This window comes from Lissotriton helveticus, chromosome 1_1 (genome assembly GCF_964261635.1).
Source record: "Lissotriton helveticus chromosome 1_1, aLisHel1.1, whole genome shotgun sequence".
NCBI lineage: Eukaryota > Metazoa > Chordata > Amphibia > Caudata > Salamandridae > Lissotriton > Lissotriton helveticus.
This window is the reverse complement of record NC_136057.1, coordinates 316120714-316137685: the sequence shown is the minus strand read 5'-3', so window position 1 is coordinate 316137685 and position 16972 is coordinate 316120714.

Here is a 16972-nt window from a genome sequence, read left to right as displayed (position 1 = left end):
TTTTTAACAACTACATAAACAAACAGCTAGTAATGGACTCTCGGTTCTGTTGTACTGTGGAACAAGCATATATGGTGTAACATCGATGACATCAAACTTTCATGTTTTCTTGCATTTCCACCTTATATTTTTGTTGAATTGCTCCAGCCACATCTTCCCTCGCCTCCTGCTCCCATGACTACCCTCACTATGACCTCCCTGATATTTCACTGCAGGTTTTCATTCTTATCCTGTAACGTTCCTCCTCATTCCGAAGGTTCCTAACAAGCACTCGGAATTTTAACCCAGAGTGCTGCTATCAGATGTAAACACATTTCTCACCTCTCCTCCCATGTAGTGCTTTACTGTCAGATCTGGCACATCTCTTGGCTCCTCTATCGACTGCCTTCAATTGCATATGAATGCTCTTTTGTCTAATATTATTGCCAAGTCCATGGAACCTATTTCCCTCAATTCTCAACTTAGGGCATGGGAATAAGCTTAATAGACTTTTCCAAGGAGTGTGTAGCTCAGTCCTATACAGATTTTTCTCTCTTTTTTCAATTTAGGGCAAGGGAGTAATCTTACAAAGCATGTCCCATGAGTCTTTAGCTCATTCCTATAGAGTTTTCTCTAGATGTCCCATGACAACTTCTCAAAATCATGTGATGATAGAGCAGCCCCTCACCATATTGTAGAGGTCTGCATCAATGTGATCACAGCTAAGCCATTTCATAGTGACAGTCATTGCTACTCTGTTTATTCCTCTATAAGTCATATATGTGTTGTGTATGTAATACAACTGTGTGCATTTGAAGCTTGTATTACTGGTGGGTTTTGAATACTTTCCAGTACTCTTTTCCATTCTTTGTCATCTAAATCCCTTCATATTTTGCCCTCCCAGGTGAATTTAAGTTTTTCCTAATCCTGTTGGTGGTCATTGTCAGTAGGGCCTATATAACCAAGACACAGATTTATGTCTATTTCATATGTAAAATAGAAGTCATTGTGTTATGTTCTGCGCCATGTTCTTGGGTGGTGAGCGGGATGTGGGTAGAATGTAGGGCTGGAATGTTGTGTGAGGTTCTAGGGAAAGACGTTATTACTGAGAAACCTTCGTGGGTCAGGTGATATCGATGGATGCTCCTAAAAATGAGAAATCAACTTACCTTAATGTATAGATCTGGAGTACCTCGTATACTTACATATTTGCGATGAGGATGGGATCCTGGTCATAAGTTATGGTCTCAAGCCTGTATGATGATGCTAACACCCTAAGAGCCAATACATACTCTTCCTCTTTTTGCGCTCTAGAATAAAACTTGAATCTTTCCATTACAGTGTTAATTTTTTCTATATATTGGTCAATTGTTTTACAGCATATTCAAAAACATTCACATTTCCTGAATGCTCCACAGGGAGTAATGTTTTAAATGTGACTGAGGTTCCTTTGATTTGATTTCACATTATTGTCTCATAGTTTTCACAGCTGCTCCATATATCATGAACTACTATCTGGTAGACCATGGTCTTTAATTAGTATTGCTAATGTTTTAATTTACCTTGCCACAAAGCAAGCTACTACATTATTCACCTGGACAAGTTCCATTCCATCTTCTCAGAGGCGCTGTATTCATACTAAATGTAAGGCCAGAGTATAAAGGGGTACCTGCTAGGTTATTATAATAGTTCCTTTTCAGCATTTTAGGGCTATTTTGAGTAGCCAAATATCCTGACTGGTTTCATGTGTGTTTCCTAATACTGACTTAAGCGTCCCCTTATTCTGTTCATTTCCAAATGGTCTGATGTCTTCAGCTGCTCTCCATCTAGTCATCTGGTTAACCACTGTATCTCTGTATCTGTGCTGCTAGAAAATATAACTCATAATCTGATGCCCTGAGGCCTCCTTTCTTGACTGGGGACTATAGCACATTCAATGTAACTCTGTCTACTGCTGCCCCATATCATCTGCATGGACTCCAATTATCTGAACCAGTCGACTGAGCCCATATTGCAAACGTGTGCTGTGGAAAGTGTGCCCTAGTATGATAAATGCTCTGCCCTCAGGATAGCCGCAAACTGGTGTTACACTGGGGGAAGTGAATTTGGTAAAATACAGGAGGGCCGCTTCAAAGCAGCTCCAAGTTTCTCTCTAAAGGCAACAACCCACCTAAAAGAGGGTTTAGAGATCCCCCAGTAGGCAGGTGCAGTGAGTGACTACACACGCCATCAGGGGGATGTTTGGGGGATCAAAGGGACACACTTTCATCCTGCAAGGTGGCTACCCTGGGGAACATGCGGACAGTGCACCACCTTTTTGTGGGGCACTTTCAGTGACCCTCCTAAATGTATGTATGACTCTGCACACATAGCTGTAGTACCGTGTCAGCAGAGAGGAATAGTGACTCCATCATTTGAATGAGTGCACACCCCTGTGCAAATGAGGGAATGCTGTTTCACAATGGCACAAGTGTCTGTGGCCCCTTCTATAATACCAAAGTGCCCCAGGGGCGCAGAAAGCAAGCACACTTGCCAGTTGCATCTCCAGGGCAGATTCCATAGTATGACCTCTGGAATCCAAACTGGCAGATTCCCAAATTTATTAGCCTAAGTAGAATGACCATCTTTTAAAGGGCTATTCAGGACACAATTGGTAATTTGCGCATACTCCAGAATTGCATGTTTCTCTTTAATGCCCCTCATGACAGCACCTGGATTCCCTTCACTAATGTCTTCCCCCCTGCTTCAAACTCTTACTCCCAGATATCTGAAAGTATATATTTTTCCCAGCTAATCTTCTAGCATCGTACGGGGGAAAGGGGGGTTCCATCCACAGCGGTGCAGACAACTACATAAACGTTTTGACCAATTAGTTTCAATGCCCAAAATGTTCCCAAATTCCTTGAAATTTAAGATAGCTTGGTTCAGTCCCACCTTACCATTTCTTAGATATAAGAGCATATTTGTTATGGCAAGATAACATGCACAAAATTTTAACAAAGGAAGGAGAGAGAGAGACTATATGGATTCGTTCTCCCTGGGTAACGTTTACAAAACAAGAGGAATCCATAAAATTAAGGGTTGACGATGTCCCTACTGTGGTTGGGAGCACGTCTGGTGTTTTTAGGTACCCCTCACACACCAACAGGCCCCTTGGTGTCATGCTTCATCATCGGGGTCATCGTATCCCTCTACGGGATACGGCGTGCTGCGACCAGCGAATACGCGGGAGCACTCTTATGTCTATGTGTGGTGTATAGTGAGGGTTATTTAATCATATAGTGAGTGAGTGTGGTGGTGGGGTCGGGATAGTGAGTGGAGATTTAAAAAGGACCTGACTCGTGGGTGGACTCAAAAACTTTAATGGTTCCCCGAGTTGGTACTATTAAAAAAAGGTTGTAAGAGGATGAGCGTAGTATTATGTGCGCTGCCTCTGGGTCGGATACGACGGAGCCGGCGTAAGGGGCAGCGAAGAGGGATTCTCCTCATAGACCCGCAGCAAGGAAGCCCGGGTAACCCCTGCGTTAGACACGGTCTCATGGAGCATTGAACTCCCATTTTTACAGTCTGCAAAATAGCGGCTAAAGTTTAGGTACAATAATAGACCTTCACTAATAAATATCACTTTTTTGTATATACACAAATTAGAAAAACGTGAGTAAGTTTGGGATTTTGTGTAACCCTGTCCTGAAGAAGATGTTTTTACATCGAAACATGTTGACGCACACCCAGAGGCAGCGCACATAATACTACGCTCATCCTCTTACAACCTTTTTTTAATAGTACCAACTCGGGGAACCATTAAAGTTTTTGAGTCCACCCACGAGTCAGGTCCTTTTTAAATCTCCACTCACTATCCCGACCCCACCACCACACTCACTCACTATATGATTAAATAACCCTCACTATACACCACACATAGACATAAGAGTGCTCCCGCGTATTCGCTGGTCGCAGCACGCCGTATCCCGTAGAGGGATACGATGACCCCGATGATGAAGCATGACACCAAGGGGCCTGTTGGTGTGTGAGGGGTACCTAAAAACACCAGACGTGCTCCCAACCACAGTAGGGACATCGTCAACCCTTAATTTTATGGATTCCTCTTGTTTTGTAAAAGATAACATGCACTCCATCTCTCAGCAATATGCCCCTGGCCTTTCCCTCAACCTTCATTATTTCGGCAAATGTTCAGTAGCTAAAAAAAAGCATGAGGCAGACGAACACCCCAATTAATGGCTGTAACTATTGTATGAGCTTTATGTGTTTTCCTGTTCATACTCTCACTGTAGATTTTGAATATAGCAGTATAATTCAGCTACACAATTCTTCTCCTGTGTCTATCATGTCCAGTATAGCCATTAGATATTCCCATTTCAGTATATCAAATACTTTTTTCAAAGTCCATCTAGAAAACAACTGTTTCTTGGTTGGTATATACCTATAATTTGAATCTGTGTGCATTAAAGTTACTAGTAAAGGGTGAAGTCTTCTAGCAAGTGTTTTACTCAATGTTTTATAGTCCAGGATTAGCATGGATAACTACCTATACAAGACTCTGTCATTTATGTCTCGGCAGAAATAAGGGCCTCATTTGTTGTGGCTGGTAAGATATCCTGCATATATATCTTGGTTAGTTGTGGAGTAAGCAAACTGGCATACCTTTGCCGCCACCGCCGAGAGTCAGACGCTGACACAGCTTGAGGGAACACCGCCGACACCGCCAAGAGTCCAAAGGCATCGGACTCCGCGCCGCCGCTCCGGGAGACCACAAATCCCGGCAGGCCTCGCGGCGGCGCGTGCTGAGTGACGCGGCTTGCGCCCAGAGAGCGCCAACGGACAGTTAAAGGCCGGGAACTCCGGCAGAGCGGGGGGAAGCACATACCTTTGCCGCCACCGCCGAGAGTCAGACGCTGACACAGCTTGAGGGAACACCGCCGACACCGCCAAGAGTCCAAAGGCATCGGACTCCGCGCCGCCGCTCCGGGAGACCACAAATCCCGGCAGGCCTCGCGGCGGCGCGTGCTGAGTGACGCGGCTTGCGCCCAGAGAGCGCCAACGGACAGTTAAAGGCCGGGAACTCCGGCAGAGCGGGGGGAAGCACATACCTTTGCCGCCACCGCCGAGAGTCAGACACTGACACAGCTTGAGGGAACACCGCCGACACCGCCAAGAGTCCAAAGGCATCGGACTCCGCGCCGCCGCTCCGGGAGACCACAAATCCCGGCAGGCCTCGCGGCGGCGCGTGCTGAGTGATGCAGCTTGCGCCCAGAGAGCGCCAACGGACAGTTAAAGGCCGGGAACTCCGGCAGAGCGGGGGGAAGCACATACCTTTGCCGCCACCGCCGAGAGTCAGACGCTGACACAGCTTGAGGGAACACCGCCGACACCGCCAAGAGTCCAAAGGCATCGGACTCCGCGCCGCCGCTCCGGGAGACCACAAATCCCGGCAGGCCTCGCGGCGGCGCGTGCTGAGTGACGCGGCTTGCGCCCAGAGAGCGCCAACGGACAGTTAAAGGCCGGGAACTCCGGCAGAGCGGGGGGAAGAACATACCTTTGCCGCCACCGCCGAGAGTCAGACGCTGACACAGCTTGAGGGAACACCGCCGACACCGCCAAGAGTCCAAAGGCATCGGACTCCGCGCCGCCGCTCCGGGAGACCACAAATCCCGGCAGGCCTCGCGGCGGCGCGTGCTGAGTGGCGCGGCTTGCGCCCAGAGAGCGCCAACGGACAGTTAAAGGCCGGGAACTCCGGCAGAGCGGGGGGAAGCACATACCTTTGCCGCCACCGCCGAGAGTCAGACGCTGACACAGCTTGAGGGAACACCGCCGACACCGCCAAGAGTCCAAAGGCATCGGACTCCGCGCCGCCGCTCCGGGAGACCACAAATCCCGGCAGGCCTCGCGGCGGCGCGTGCTGAGTGACGCGGCTTGCGCCCAGAGAGCGCCAACGGACAGTTAAAGGCCGGGAACTCCCGCGTCGCGGGACGCAAGCGGGACGCCCGGGGCTAAGCCCGGGCAAAGGGCGGGCCCTCTACGGCCCTCATCGGCACGACCGGCCAGGCTAGGCCACCCCCCTTACGCTTCTCACACGGAATATAAGGTACTGTTTCCTGCTAGTTCTATTTGATTAAATTCTTATAGAGGCATTGGCCTCCCATTCCATTACTGGATTTTATGATTGATTCGCATGGTACATTGTTGCCAACATTGACTGTACTCACCTGAACTGAGCCCAGAAGGTTGTCTAAATTTACCATTTCAATTATGGGGAAAAAGCCAGTTCCTGCCCCAGCTGAGACAGTGAATACTATTGATTCATATTTGGTACAAGTGGTCAGTAACATCAACAATAAGAGAAGGCAATCTCTTGGCCTAAGTCAATCACCTATTTTGCCCACAGATAGCCCCTCTACAAGTATTTTAAGCACAGCGACATCGGATTCACTCACAGAAAAAACACCGTCAGTTTTTGCAGACCCCAATCCTCAAAACAATAGCATTGAGGTAGCTGCTGCTGCTGACGTTGACTTCCCAATAGATAGAACTGATTTAATAGATCTATCAGATAGTGTTTTTATTGATGTGAACCAACAGCCAACTGTTACGGAAGAAGACCCACTACCTCTGCAGCCTGCGACACGGGCTGTTAGAGCCTGTAGAAGACTCCCAGTAAAGAGGGGGGGAAACAACTAGGAAGGAAAAAACCCGCCACACCACCCACTAGGTTGGGGGGGAAATATGTAGAGTCCGACATTGACATAGAGTCCAAACGCATTGTCGATGATGATCTTTTTAATAGGATTCAAGAAATGATAGACATTAAGATCAGGACTATAATTAAACCCCTGATCGGGAAACTAGATAAACTAACATCTGAGGTTAAAAAACTGGGTGGGGTACATATTAAACTAGTAGATGAGGTAGAGAATTTATCCTCTCTCGTCACAAATCTAACACCCACGGACGTGGAGGTTACCCCAATTGTAAGTAATTTACAGCCCATTCAACAAGGGCCGGTGCTCTTGCAAGCGTCGCCGTTAGTACCTATTCCTGGTCAGGATGCTGTTGTAGATGATGGAGACGCCCGAAACAGCACCACTGGCCCTACAGTGGCTGCGCAACAAGAGGACGTTTCAGCTCAATTTATAGTGGAAGCCTCGCCAGTAGTGCTGGTGCTGGCGAATGTCCCTGTTCTATCACAAGGAAAAAAAGAGTCCAATCAGGATCTAAAAGATAAAGCGTTACATTGGCTCTCTAACAATATGTATATGGCCCAACAAGGGCTCGATAAACTGGCAGGGGATATAGTTATGACCAGGAGGGTTTCTTGGATTGGCAGTAAGCCAAAAAAGTTCCAGGGGGACTGTGTCATCCTAAACTTTGCCAATGCCGAGGTCCTTCCAGAAATCTTAAATAATGTTTTCCCACCCCAACGTCGTAGTGGCTCTATAGTCCCTCTTACTCTTAAGTTCTTTTATGATGAGACTCAGCTTGCTACCATACCCATTATTCCCAGTTACAGAAGAAATACCAATCCCAGTAGCTGGGGAGGGGGCACCAGATCTCGACATTTTAATGACTGGTTTCAGCCCACAGTATATCGGGAGCCAGGAAGATTCAATCACCAGAAAGAGTTAAATAACAGGCCTGTCCTTGCACATGAACCAAGGTTTAATGGTTGGGGTTCTGGCCTTATGGGCTACGAACATAGTGCGCGGGAAAATAGGCCTACATTTTGGCTGAGAAACGACCATTTTCTTACACGCCCAAATACCCCACAACCTATGTGGAACCCAGCTTTATATGGACAGGGTCAGGCGGCTACTCCTTTTGAGTGGGGCTTTGCCACAGGAAATAGGTTTGGCCCTTTATCTGACCTGAATACTTGTGATTGACTCGAACCAGGAATTGACCTGGATAGGGAGATGTTGAACAACTCAATAGTAAAATGTGGAGATTTAAACACTGTGGAGCACTTGAATAATTCTGTCCCCAATGTAGCATCAGAGTCTCAAGCGTTAATGAATCCTGTACAGCAACTGCTTCCATTTTGGACTGTGGCTGTTGTAAATACGAGTACGTGGGGAGAGGGCATACAGAGCTCGTGTCAAGTTGACACCAGCGAAGGCCCATTATTGCAATCAGCAGTCGAGGGCGATTTAGAGGATGCTAATGAACTAAGGCTATCCACTGATTCCTGTAAGATCATTAGTTGGAATGTAGCAGGCTTAGCTGCAAAACGTCAGGATAATGCCTGGCTGAGCTTTGTCACTAAGCATCATATCATCGCCTTGCAAGAAACATGGGACACATCCAACAATCTTTGGTGGGATGGGTTCACCTGCTTTACCAAACCCGCAGTGGCTAGCAGGGTGGGCAGAGCAAAAGGTGGATTGGTGATTTTGTTCGCGTTAGACTTAGTGGGAAGCTACAGGCAGATCAGTACTGATTCTGACAATATCCTAATGGTTGAAAGGGTGATTAATAAAACATGTAGGATTTTATATGTAAATTTCTACAATTCAGGGAATAGTGATTACAGCGGTAGCAATATCTCCAGTTTGGATAATGTTTTAAACTCAGCAGTACAGAATATCGAGTTAGCTTTTGAGTTCATTTTATTAGGCGATTTTAACATTCATTTATGTAATTTAGCATGTAAGGGAGGAAGTACAAACGAGTTTGATGATGCGGCCTTACAGGGACCTCATTTTGAACACTCTGCAGAGGGCCAGGAGCTTGAAGATCTGTTGGCTAATTATGACTTATACGAACCTGATTGTGGCCTGAGATTGCCAACTTTTACCGGCGTCCAAAATGGTACAGTGATCGATTACATTTTTGTCTCACCAGGGATCTTAAATCGGACCATGGCTTATCGTACAGTTGCAACACATTATAGTGACCATAACCCAGTTTTACTCGAAGTGGCCTGGGGTGCCCAGATGGGGGCACCACCAATGACAGCAAAACCGGCACATCCCCTGAGGACCACTGATCAAGACCGACGAGTGAAGTGGGCAAAAGTGATTCCGGAAAATGTTTATGAAAAATGCTTCCCTAAAATCAAAGACCATGTGGAGCTTTGTAAAAATCCGGGCACGCAAGGTATACACATAGTGGCAGCTTATGAGGCAATCTGTAACCAGGTATCCAAGGATCTTTTAGCGAAACCAATCCATGGAGTACAAGGACATAAGCGATGGTTCGATTCGGCATGCTCGAAAGCCCATAGAGACCTGTTGGCAGCCTTAAAAAATGCCCCAAGGGATAAAGATGTAATCTCGAGTTTAAGGAAAAACTATAAGTCAGCCATTAAGAATCGTAAAGACACCATTAAAAGCGAAACATGGGATAATCTTCTCTCAGCGGCAGTGCTGAAGGACAGTAGGACATTTTGGGAGATTATCAAACAGCCCATATTCTCTGATGACAGCAATGCACCTTTGGACTGCGTGATCACAGATGAGAAATGGTTGTCTTTCTTCAAAAATGTTTATGGGGGTGATGAAGACGGTTGTAAAAATGGTCCATTACTCAATGTGGATGTTCATCCCATCATCTTTAATCCCCAAGAAGTGGAGAAAGCTCTCTTGGCAACCACCAAACACAAGGCACCGGGCCCCGATGGAGTCCCTGCTGACTTTTTTATGTACTCTCCTAAACTGTGGGCTGAGGTTATGTCTAATGTGTTTAATGCAGTTAATGGTAACTCAGCTCCCGCCTCGTGGGCCAGATCCACCATCGTCCCCATTTTTAAAAACAAAGGTCAGCGGGACGACCCCGCGTTCTATAGGCCCATATCCCTTTTGGACTCAACAATAAAAATTCTGGGCAGAGTCCTTTTATCCAGATTGAGGGAGAATGTCGAGGGCTGTGGTGGGTTGTCTGACCTGCAATACGGTTTTAGGGAGAGAAAAGGGACCATCGAACAATGTATTAATCTGCATTTACTCATCTCTAAGTATACGGTGGCCAAGGAGGGTTCTGTGTTTTTGGCATTTATGGACCTCTCCTCGGCCTTTGACCTTGTTAATAGGGCAAAACTTTGGTCAATTCTTTTGGAGATGGGTATTGATGAAGCTTTGGTAACGTTCATGGCCACCATGCATCAGGAGCTTTTCGCAGCTGTCCGAGTGTCAAACAATGGCAGATGCACCCCACTTTTTAAATCTTTAAAAGGGGTTCGGCAAGGCTGCATCTTAGCCCCCACGCTTTTTACCATCTATATTAATGGCCTGGGGGAATACCTGCGAGACAAGGACGCGGATGTGCCACGTGCAGGAGATGCCCATATTCCGGCACTCCTGTACGCGGATGACGCCGTACTAATTGCCCGCACTGGTGTAGGTTTGCAGCGCCTCTTGGACGCTTTTGGCTCCTTCATGGATAACCTAGACCTTAGGGTTAATGTTTCTAAATCACATACTATGGTTATGGGCCGTGAGCGTTTCAAAAAAAGACATAAATCTTTCTTCTGCAGAGGGGCCCTGGTGGCCAAGGTAACCACATTTCCCTACTTGGGTGTATTGTTTGACCAGAATGGAACGTGGGGGCCACAGATTAGAGCAAAGAGGCTGGCGGTTATTAGATCTTCCACAGCGCTCCTGGGCTTTGCTGGCAAGCTGGGAGCCAGGCCCATGGAAGCCCTCTTAAAAATCTATAAGTGCAAGCCTGTTGCTATTGCACTATACGGATCCCCTTTGTGGGGGTATGTAAATCTCGACCCCATTCAAAGGGCAGAAAATAGATTCATAAGATCTCTTCTCTCTATCCCCCAGTCAACTCCGACCTATTCCATACATAAAGAGGTGGGTTTATCCTACCTGTCAGACTCATTGAGTTTAGCACCCTTAACCCTGTGGCTGAAAATGTGGTTGAATGAAGATCTTCCTTTGAACCACATAATATTGAAGGATGTCTTATTACTTGATAAATATAGTAGCATCCCATGGTTGGCCTACCTAATTAAATCATTTACTGACTTGGGCCGCCCAGAACTCTTTTTAAGCCCAGATAAAATTAGAGCTCTGGACATAGACCTTATAAAAAAGTCATTCAGGGATATGAAGGAAATGCGCCGTGAGGAAGCTGAAATGCAGAAGCCAGCAGTTAGGGCTCACAATCTTTTGGTGAGCGAATCCTCCCTTGCACCTTATCTTACTTTTGTTACAGTCCCTTACCACAGGTTTTTACTAACTAAATTTAGGTTTAACCTGTTACATTTTTATTTAGGTTCTTTCACGGCTTGGCAGAAGCCAGACCTAGCCCCCCCATGCAGTTGTGACCATTTTTCTGTGCAGGACACAATGCATTTTATTATGTTTTGTAGCCTATATCATGAGCAGAGAAAAAAATATTTGCTCCCTATTCTGAAAGAAGCGGGCTTTACTCAGGTGCGTCCGGCGTTGCTTTATTTACAACTCCTGACAAATCCCCGTACAACTTTCTGTATTGCTAACTTCTTAGTGGCCGCTGCGAGGGTAAAAATGGGGGGACAAACCTCGCCTTAAAAAAACTTTTTAAAGTTGCTTGTTTTTCTTTGATATGAACTGTAAAATGTATTTTCTATTTATTCTTGTATATAGTATTTATAATATGTATCTAGATTGATGTTTTTAGGTCACTGAAGGGTCATTCATGTATATATCCCTTCTCAGGGTTTTATTGTTTTGTTTCTTTGTATGACTTGTAATAAGTCGAATAAAGATATTCTGACTGACTGACATACGCCTTGTAAAATTGAGTTGGCAGGCCATCTGTTCCTGGGATTTTAACCTTGACCATATCTTTAAAGACTTTTCTTACCCCTTCCTCTCTAATACATCCATGTAAGGTTTCTCGGGCTTCCTCAGAAACCTGTTTCATCCATATGCTAAGTATGACTACGTTACTTTTCAGTACCTCTGCCTTTCCCCAAATCAATTGCTATAGTACTCTAAGAAAGTGTTGTTTATTTCATGCTGTGAATAAACCAGGGGTCTAGCAGTATTCCTCGCCTGTATTCAAATAATACCACTCAATCAACCAGGGAGTTTATAGCGAGGGTCTTAAGGCGCTGGAGGTGGAGATGGAGAGGTGGAGAGGGAGACAGAGGTGCAGGTCCGATTCAGCTGAAAAGCCAGGTGTTGAGGCTGAAGGTGTGCAGAGTAGGGGAGTGTCTGATGTTGACTGGGAGCATGTTTAAGTCTTTGACTGTAATGTAGGAGTAGGCTCTTCCACCCTCTCTGGTTCTGCGGATATGCAGGGTTTCTGCTAGGGTGAGGTCGACAGAGCGGAGTTTCCTTTTGGGTATGTAGAAGGAGACTCTTTCGTTGAGGTATTTGGATCCAGTGTTGTGGAGGGATTTGTAGTCGTGGGTGAATAGCTTAAAGGTTACTCTCTTCTCAACGGGGAGCCAGTATGTATGTATGTATGTTTGTCTATTTTAATCTCTGCTGCAACAAAAGGTACTCCAGGTCTAATCCATATTAAGGTCCTTCTCAGATAGGAGTACCTGGTTGTGCATACCTATCCCCTCCATTTGATTCACAGCCACTCAACTTTTTGATTCATGAGATGTGTCTTTTCGTAGAACGTGACCTGACTCCTCTGCATTCCAGTTGGTCGTGATTTTTTAATACTTTGGTCAAAATCTCCATTACTCTAATATTCCACCTGAGGAAGTGTATCTAAACAAATGATTCACCGGTTCTGGTGGCAAGGGTGGGACTGCAGTTCCTATTGTTAAAATCTAGATTGCGGCATCAACATTATCGGCGTCATCTTGTCCCCTTTTCCGACTCGTACCTGCGCGTAAGCAGCAGCCATTTTGTATGCCATGGCCTCGCTGCCCACTGCCGATAGCCAGCGCGTCTCTCCCCCTCACTCCCTGGCCTCGCAAGCATCCCCCCGCGCCCTGACAGCCCCCGGTCTCGCCTGCTTGGGCCATAAACGCACCTCCAGCGCGACCCTTCCTCCGAGCCACATCCCGTGCTGAACCCCCACACTCTTTCATCTCATTCATAGAACAAACTCCTTTGATAACCTCTTCCTCCCTGTCCGATTGTCCGACCTGTTCCCAGGCCACCACCTAGCCCAGCAGATACAGTTTACTGCCCCTACAGTAGGACCCCGCCTCACATCAAAGGAGCGGGGATTAATCAATGCCTTCACACCCCCAGATCCGACCGATCGCCCGCATTCCTGTTCCCAGCGGAATGTCCAGCTGCGCGAAAGCCATAATGCTGACATTGGGGTGGGGACTCCTACTGTAGATATGTGTGGGAACGGGCCTGAACAGGGGATTCCAAAGATGCCTTTTCCATGCTTCAAAGCAATGCCACAGATGTCATAAATGTAATAAAGCAATAAACCTGTGTATAAGAGGCCAGGCCTCAAGGATGCGTTTAGAGCACCTCGAGAAGATACCCTGTTGTCTGATTTGATGTGTTCTGCTCCGTCGGAATAAACTCCTGTTTCCTGCCTTCCAGTCTCCAGCGCCTGCCTCTTTATTTGGTAACCGTGAGTTGGGCGAGAGGCGGCTAGCGCCGGGCAAACCTTGAAAAGGGGTAATCGACCTGATCTGCCTGACCCTTTTTCCACAATTGGCGTCCCAAACGTGGGGCCCATTAGCGACACGTGGATCCAGTGGGAGAGGTCCCAATGACAGAGTGAACGACTGCAACGATCGGGAAGTGCACCTGCCCGATAGACCCTCGTCTGGCAGCCGATCATCCGAACTTCACCGGTTCCGAGCAGACCTCTCTCGAGTGATCTACGGTCCTGACTGGGAACCATCAGGAGTGCCACAGCAATTACGGAGAATAGAGGACAATCAGGCGCTGGAAGCGGAAGACGAGAAACTGTCCATGCGGTCCGGGTAAGGTCGTGTAACACGACGAATTGCGAATTGATTGTTTAATTGTCATTGGAAAATACTAGTATTACGCATTTGATTGTTTGGTTCTGAGAGATTCTCTGTCTACAAACGGGGAAGGATAGGAGTATTCTCCCTTTGCAGATAGTGAAGGGTGGGTAGCGCAGGCTTTTGCCCCCGTTGTAACCTGTCGCGCCTACTTCCCTCTCCATTGATTGATTGTTTGTTCAAGCATTTACTGTTCGAAATTGGTTCTCTAAAAGGATCTTCTCTGCCTACAAACAGGGAGGAACAGGAATTTCCCTCTCTCTTTGCAGATAGTGAAGGGTAGGTAGCGCAGGCTTTTGCCCCCGTTTGTAACCCGTTGCGCCTATTTTATTCCTCATTTGATTGATTGATTGTTTGTCCGAACATTGACTGTTTGGAATTGGTTCTCTCTTTGGGTATTCCCTATTTGCGAATACTGTAGAATAGAAATATTCTATCTAGTCTTCGCAAAGTAGTGAAGGATAGGTAGTGCAGACTTTTGTCCCCATTGTAACCCGTCATGCCTATCTTCTCCCCATTGTTCAGTAGTTGGTTCAGCCCGGACCGCTTATTAGAGGTGGATCATCCGGCTCCTCTGGAAGGCACCCCTAATAAGGATATGTTTTTAAAGTATGGACTAGTCGCCGTAGCTTATAGTAAGTTGTGGCATAAATATACCAAAAAGGATCAGGAAAGTCAGTGGCCACTGATAGGATCCTTTGATGACGCAAAAATAAGCGTGCTGGAAACAGCCCTTTGTAACAATAAAACAACGCCCACTATGCTTGATAGTTTCGGCATGTGGCGCAAGGAGACGGAACAACGAAAGAAAAGAAACGAAGTCAGACTAGAGAAAGAATTGCGAAAAGCAGCTCATTTAGCCGCAAGCAAGTTGAAAGAAGAGATAAAGGAAAGAGAGGGAGCTAGACTGAAGCAAGAATCCGAGACATCGAGCCAATGTCCCGTTAGAACACCCTCTACGCTTTACCCTGAGCTACCTTCGAAGCAGCGAGCGAACGATGATCTACTGCTAGGTCCCCCGATCATCTACATGCCCCCTCCATACGCCCCTTCCCAACCCTTAGTGCAACGCGCGCAGCCCCCTAGCACAGATGAGAGCAGTGCCAGAGCCTCGGTCCTCACGGCCTCCGCGCCGGCCGAGCTCCTTGTACTCAGCGCAGCGCAAGCAGCAACATTAGATGAGCCCGAAACTAAGAAGAAAGACTCTGCTAGACCCAATCGATTGAGTAAGAATGAACGAGCAGGGATTGATAAGAATGTAAAGACGCTAGTAGAACGGAAAGAAAACGAAGATTACGTGACAGATATATGCAATACATATGCTGATAACCACAAACGACACTTTGTTGCACGTTTCTGTTACCACACCCTTAACGCCTATGAAGACCGGTATCGGAACAAAGGTCCTGAAAGCCTAACGACTCTGTATAGAAAAGTCGACATTGGAGACGAGGGCGAGGGTGATGTGACGGACCTCTTCACGCGCACGCTTGAAGTCTTCCGCCACCTCACTGAGCGACTGAACCTCAAACCGAGAGAACTGACACCATGATGCCAATAAGAGAAGCGGCACCTTATTGGGTCCCCTCACGAGGACAGGGAACACACGACGATATTAACCACCAAGATGCGAGAGGGAGGGTAGTGTACAACTGGGTCTACCAACCCTGGGATCGGCAAGACATCCTGACTTTCCGAAAGTCCTTGCCCGATCTACGAAAGAACCCCACTGCCTTCTACACAGAATTAGGTACCGCCTTGGGTTCGACGATTATGACCCTAGCGGACATCGACTTGTTTTTCGGGCTATGTCTGCCAGCTGATGTGTGGAAGCAAATCCGGAAAGTCGACCACCTTGAGCTGTTCGGACATACCTGGTCACAACTCGATGGCATAGACAAACAGCGAGAGCCCGGACAGAAACCTTTGAAATCGATTCTAAACCTGCCAGACAAAATAGTACTAAAACTGAAAACCATAGTACCAGAAAAGAAGGTGGACTGGTCGATAGTAACGGCCTGCTGCCAGAAACCACAGGAAGACGCCTCCGAATATTTCTCCCAGTTCGAAACGGTGTTCTCCGATTACAGTGGCCAGGACATGACCTCTGCGACCGGACATCACTTGTTCGTCCAGAACTTTGTAAAAGGCCTGACACCAGAAGTCTCGCAAAAACTGCAGACTAGTGAAAGTAGTTGGACTGCCTCCAAACCCGCGGCTATCCTTCAGATGGCTCAATACTACGAACGGCAAAAGAACGAGAACGATAGGGCGACTGAGAAAAAGAAAAAGGACTTGAAAGAACGAGTGATGATTGCTCAATTGCAAGGAGTGACGACAGGTAGGGAGCAGTATAAAGGACAGTACCAGTAGAATGCCCCTAGAAATCCACCCCCTAAAGACCGTACCCCCGTATCCTATGCTGGACGGACAGACATTGACGACAACCAGTGTGCGTTTTGCAAAGGATTTGGGCATTGGAAGTCCCAGTGCCCGGTCCTGCTAGAAATGTACAAAAATAGGGACGCAAAAGACGTAGCGGGTGGGCCGAAAAATAGAGGACAGGGACGAGGGCACGCAAACGGCACCAGCAATGACAGATCAGGCAGACCGAACACTTTTGACCGCCCCCGACAGAACCAATGCCAGCAGACTGACTGTGACGATGCCCGTGACTTTGCATTGGACTGCCTAGGGCAAGGGAGGGATCCAGTCGAGCTCTATGTTGACCAGCAAGGTCCTTATGTCACCGCTAAGGTCCTAGGTACGAAGTCTCCATTTCTGGAAGACACTGGCGCGACACGTAGTGCGTTATCTAAACGACTGATTCCAAGGGCACCCTTGTCTGGCTCACACATAACATCAATAGGCTTTGATGGAACGCCCTCCACTAACCCCTTATCCGCACCGGTTTCCTTCGACTTGGACAGTAACCCCACTGACATGACGTTTCTGCTTTCCTCCAACACCCCCGATGCCATTATGGGACTTGACTTACTGAAGCATTTCCGAGCTACTATCAGGTGTTCACAGGACGGAGTTCGAGTCATTCTGTACGATAACCCGACTCTGCTCAGACCTCAT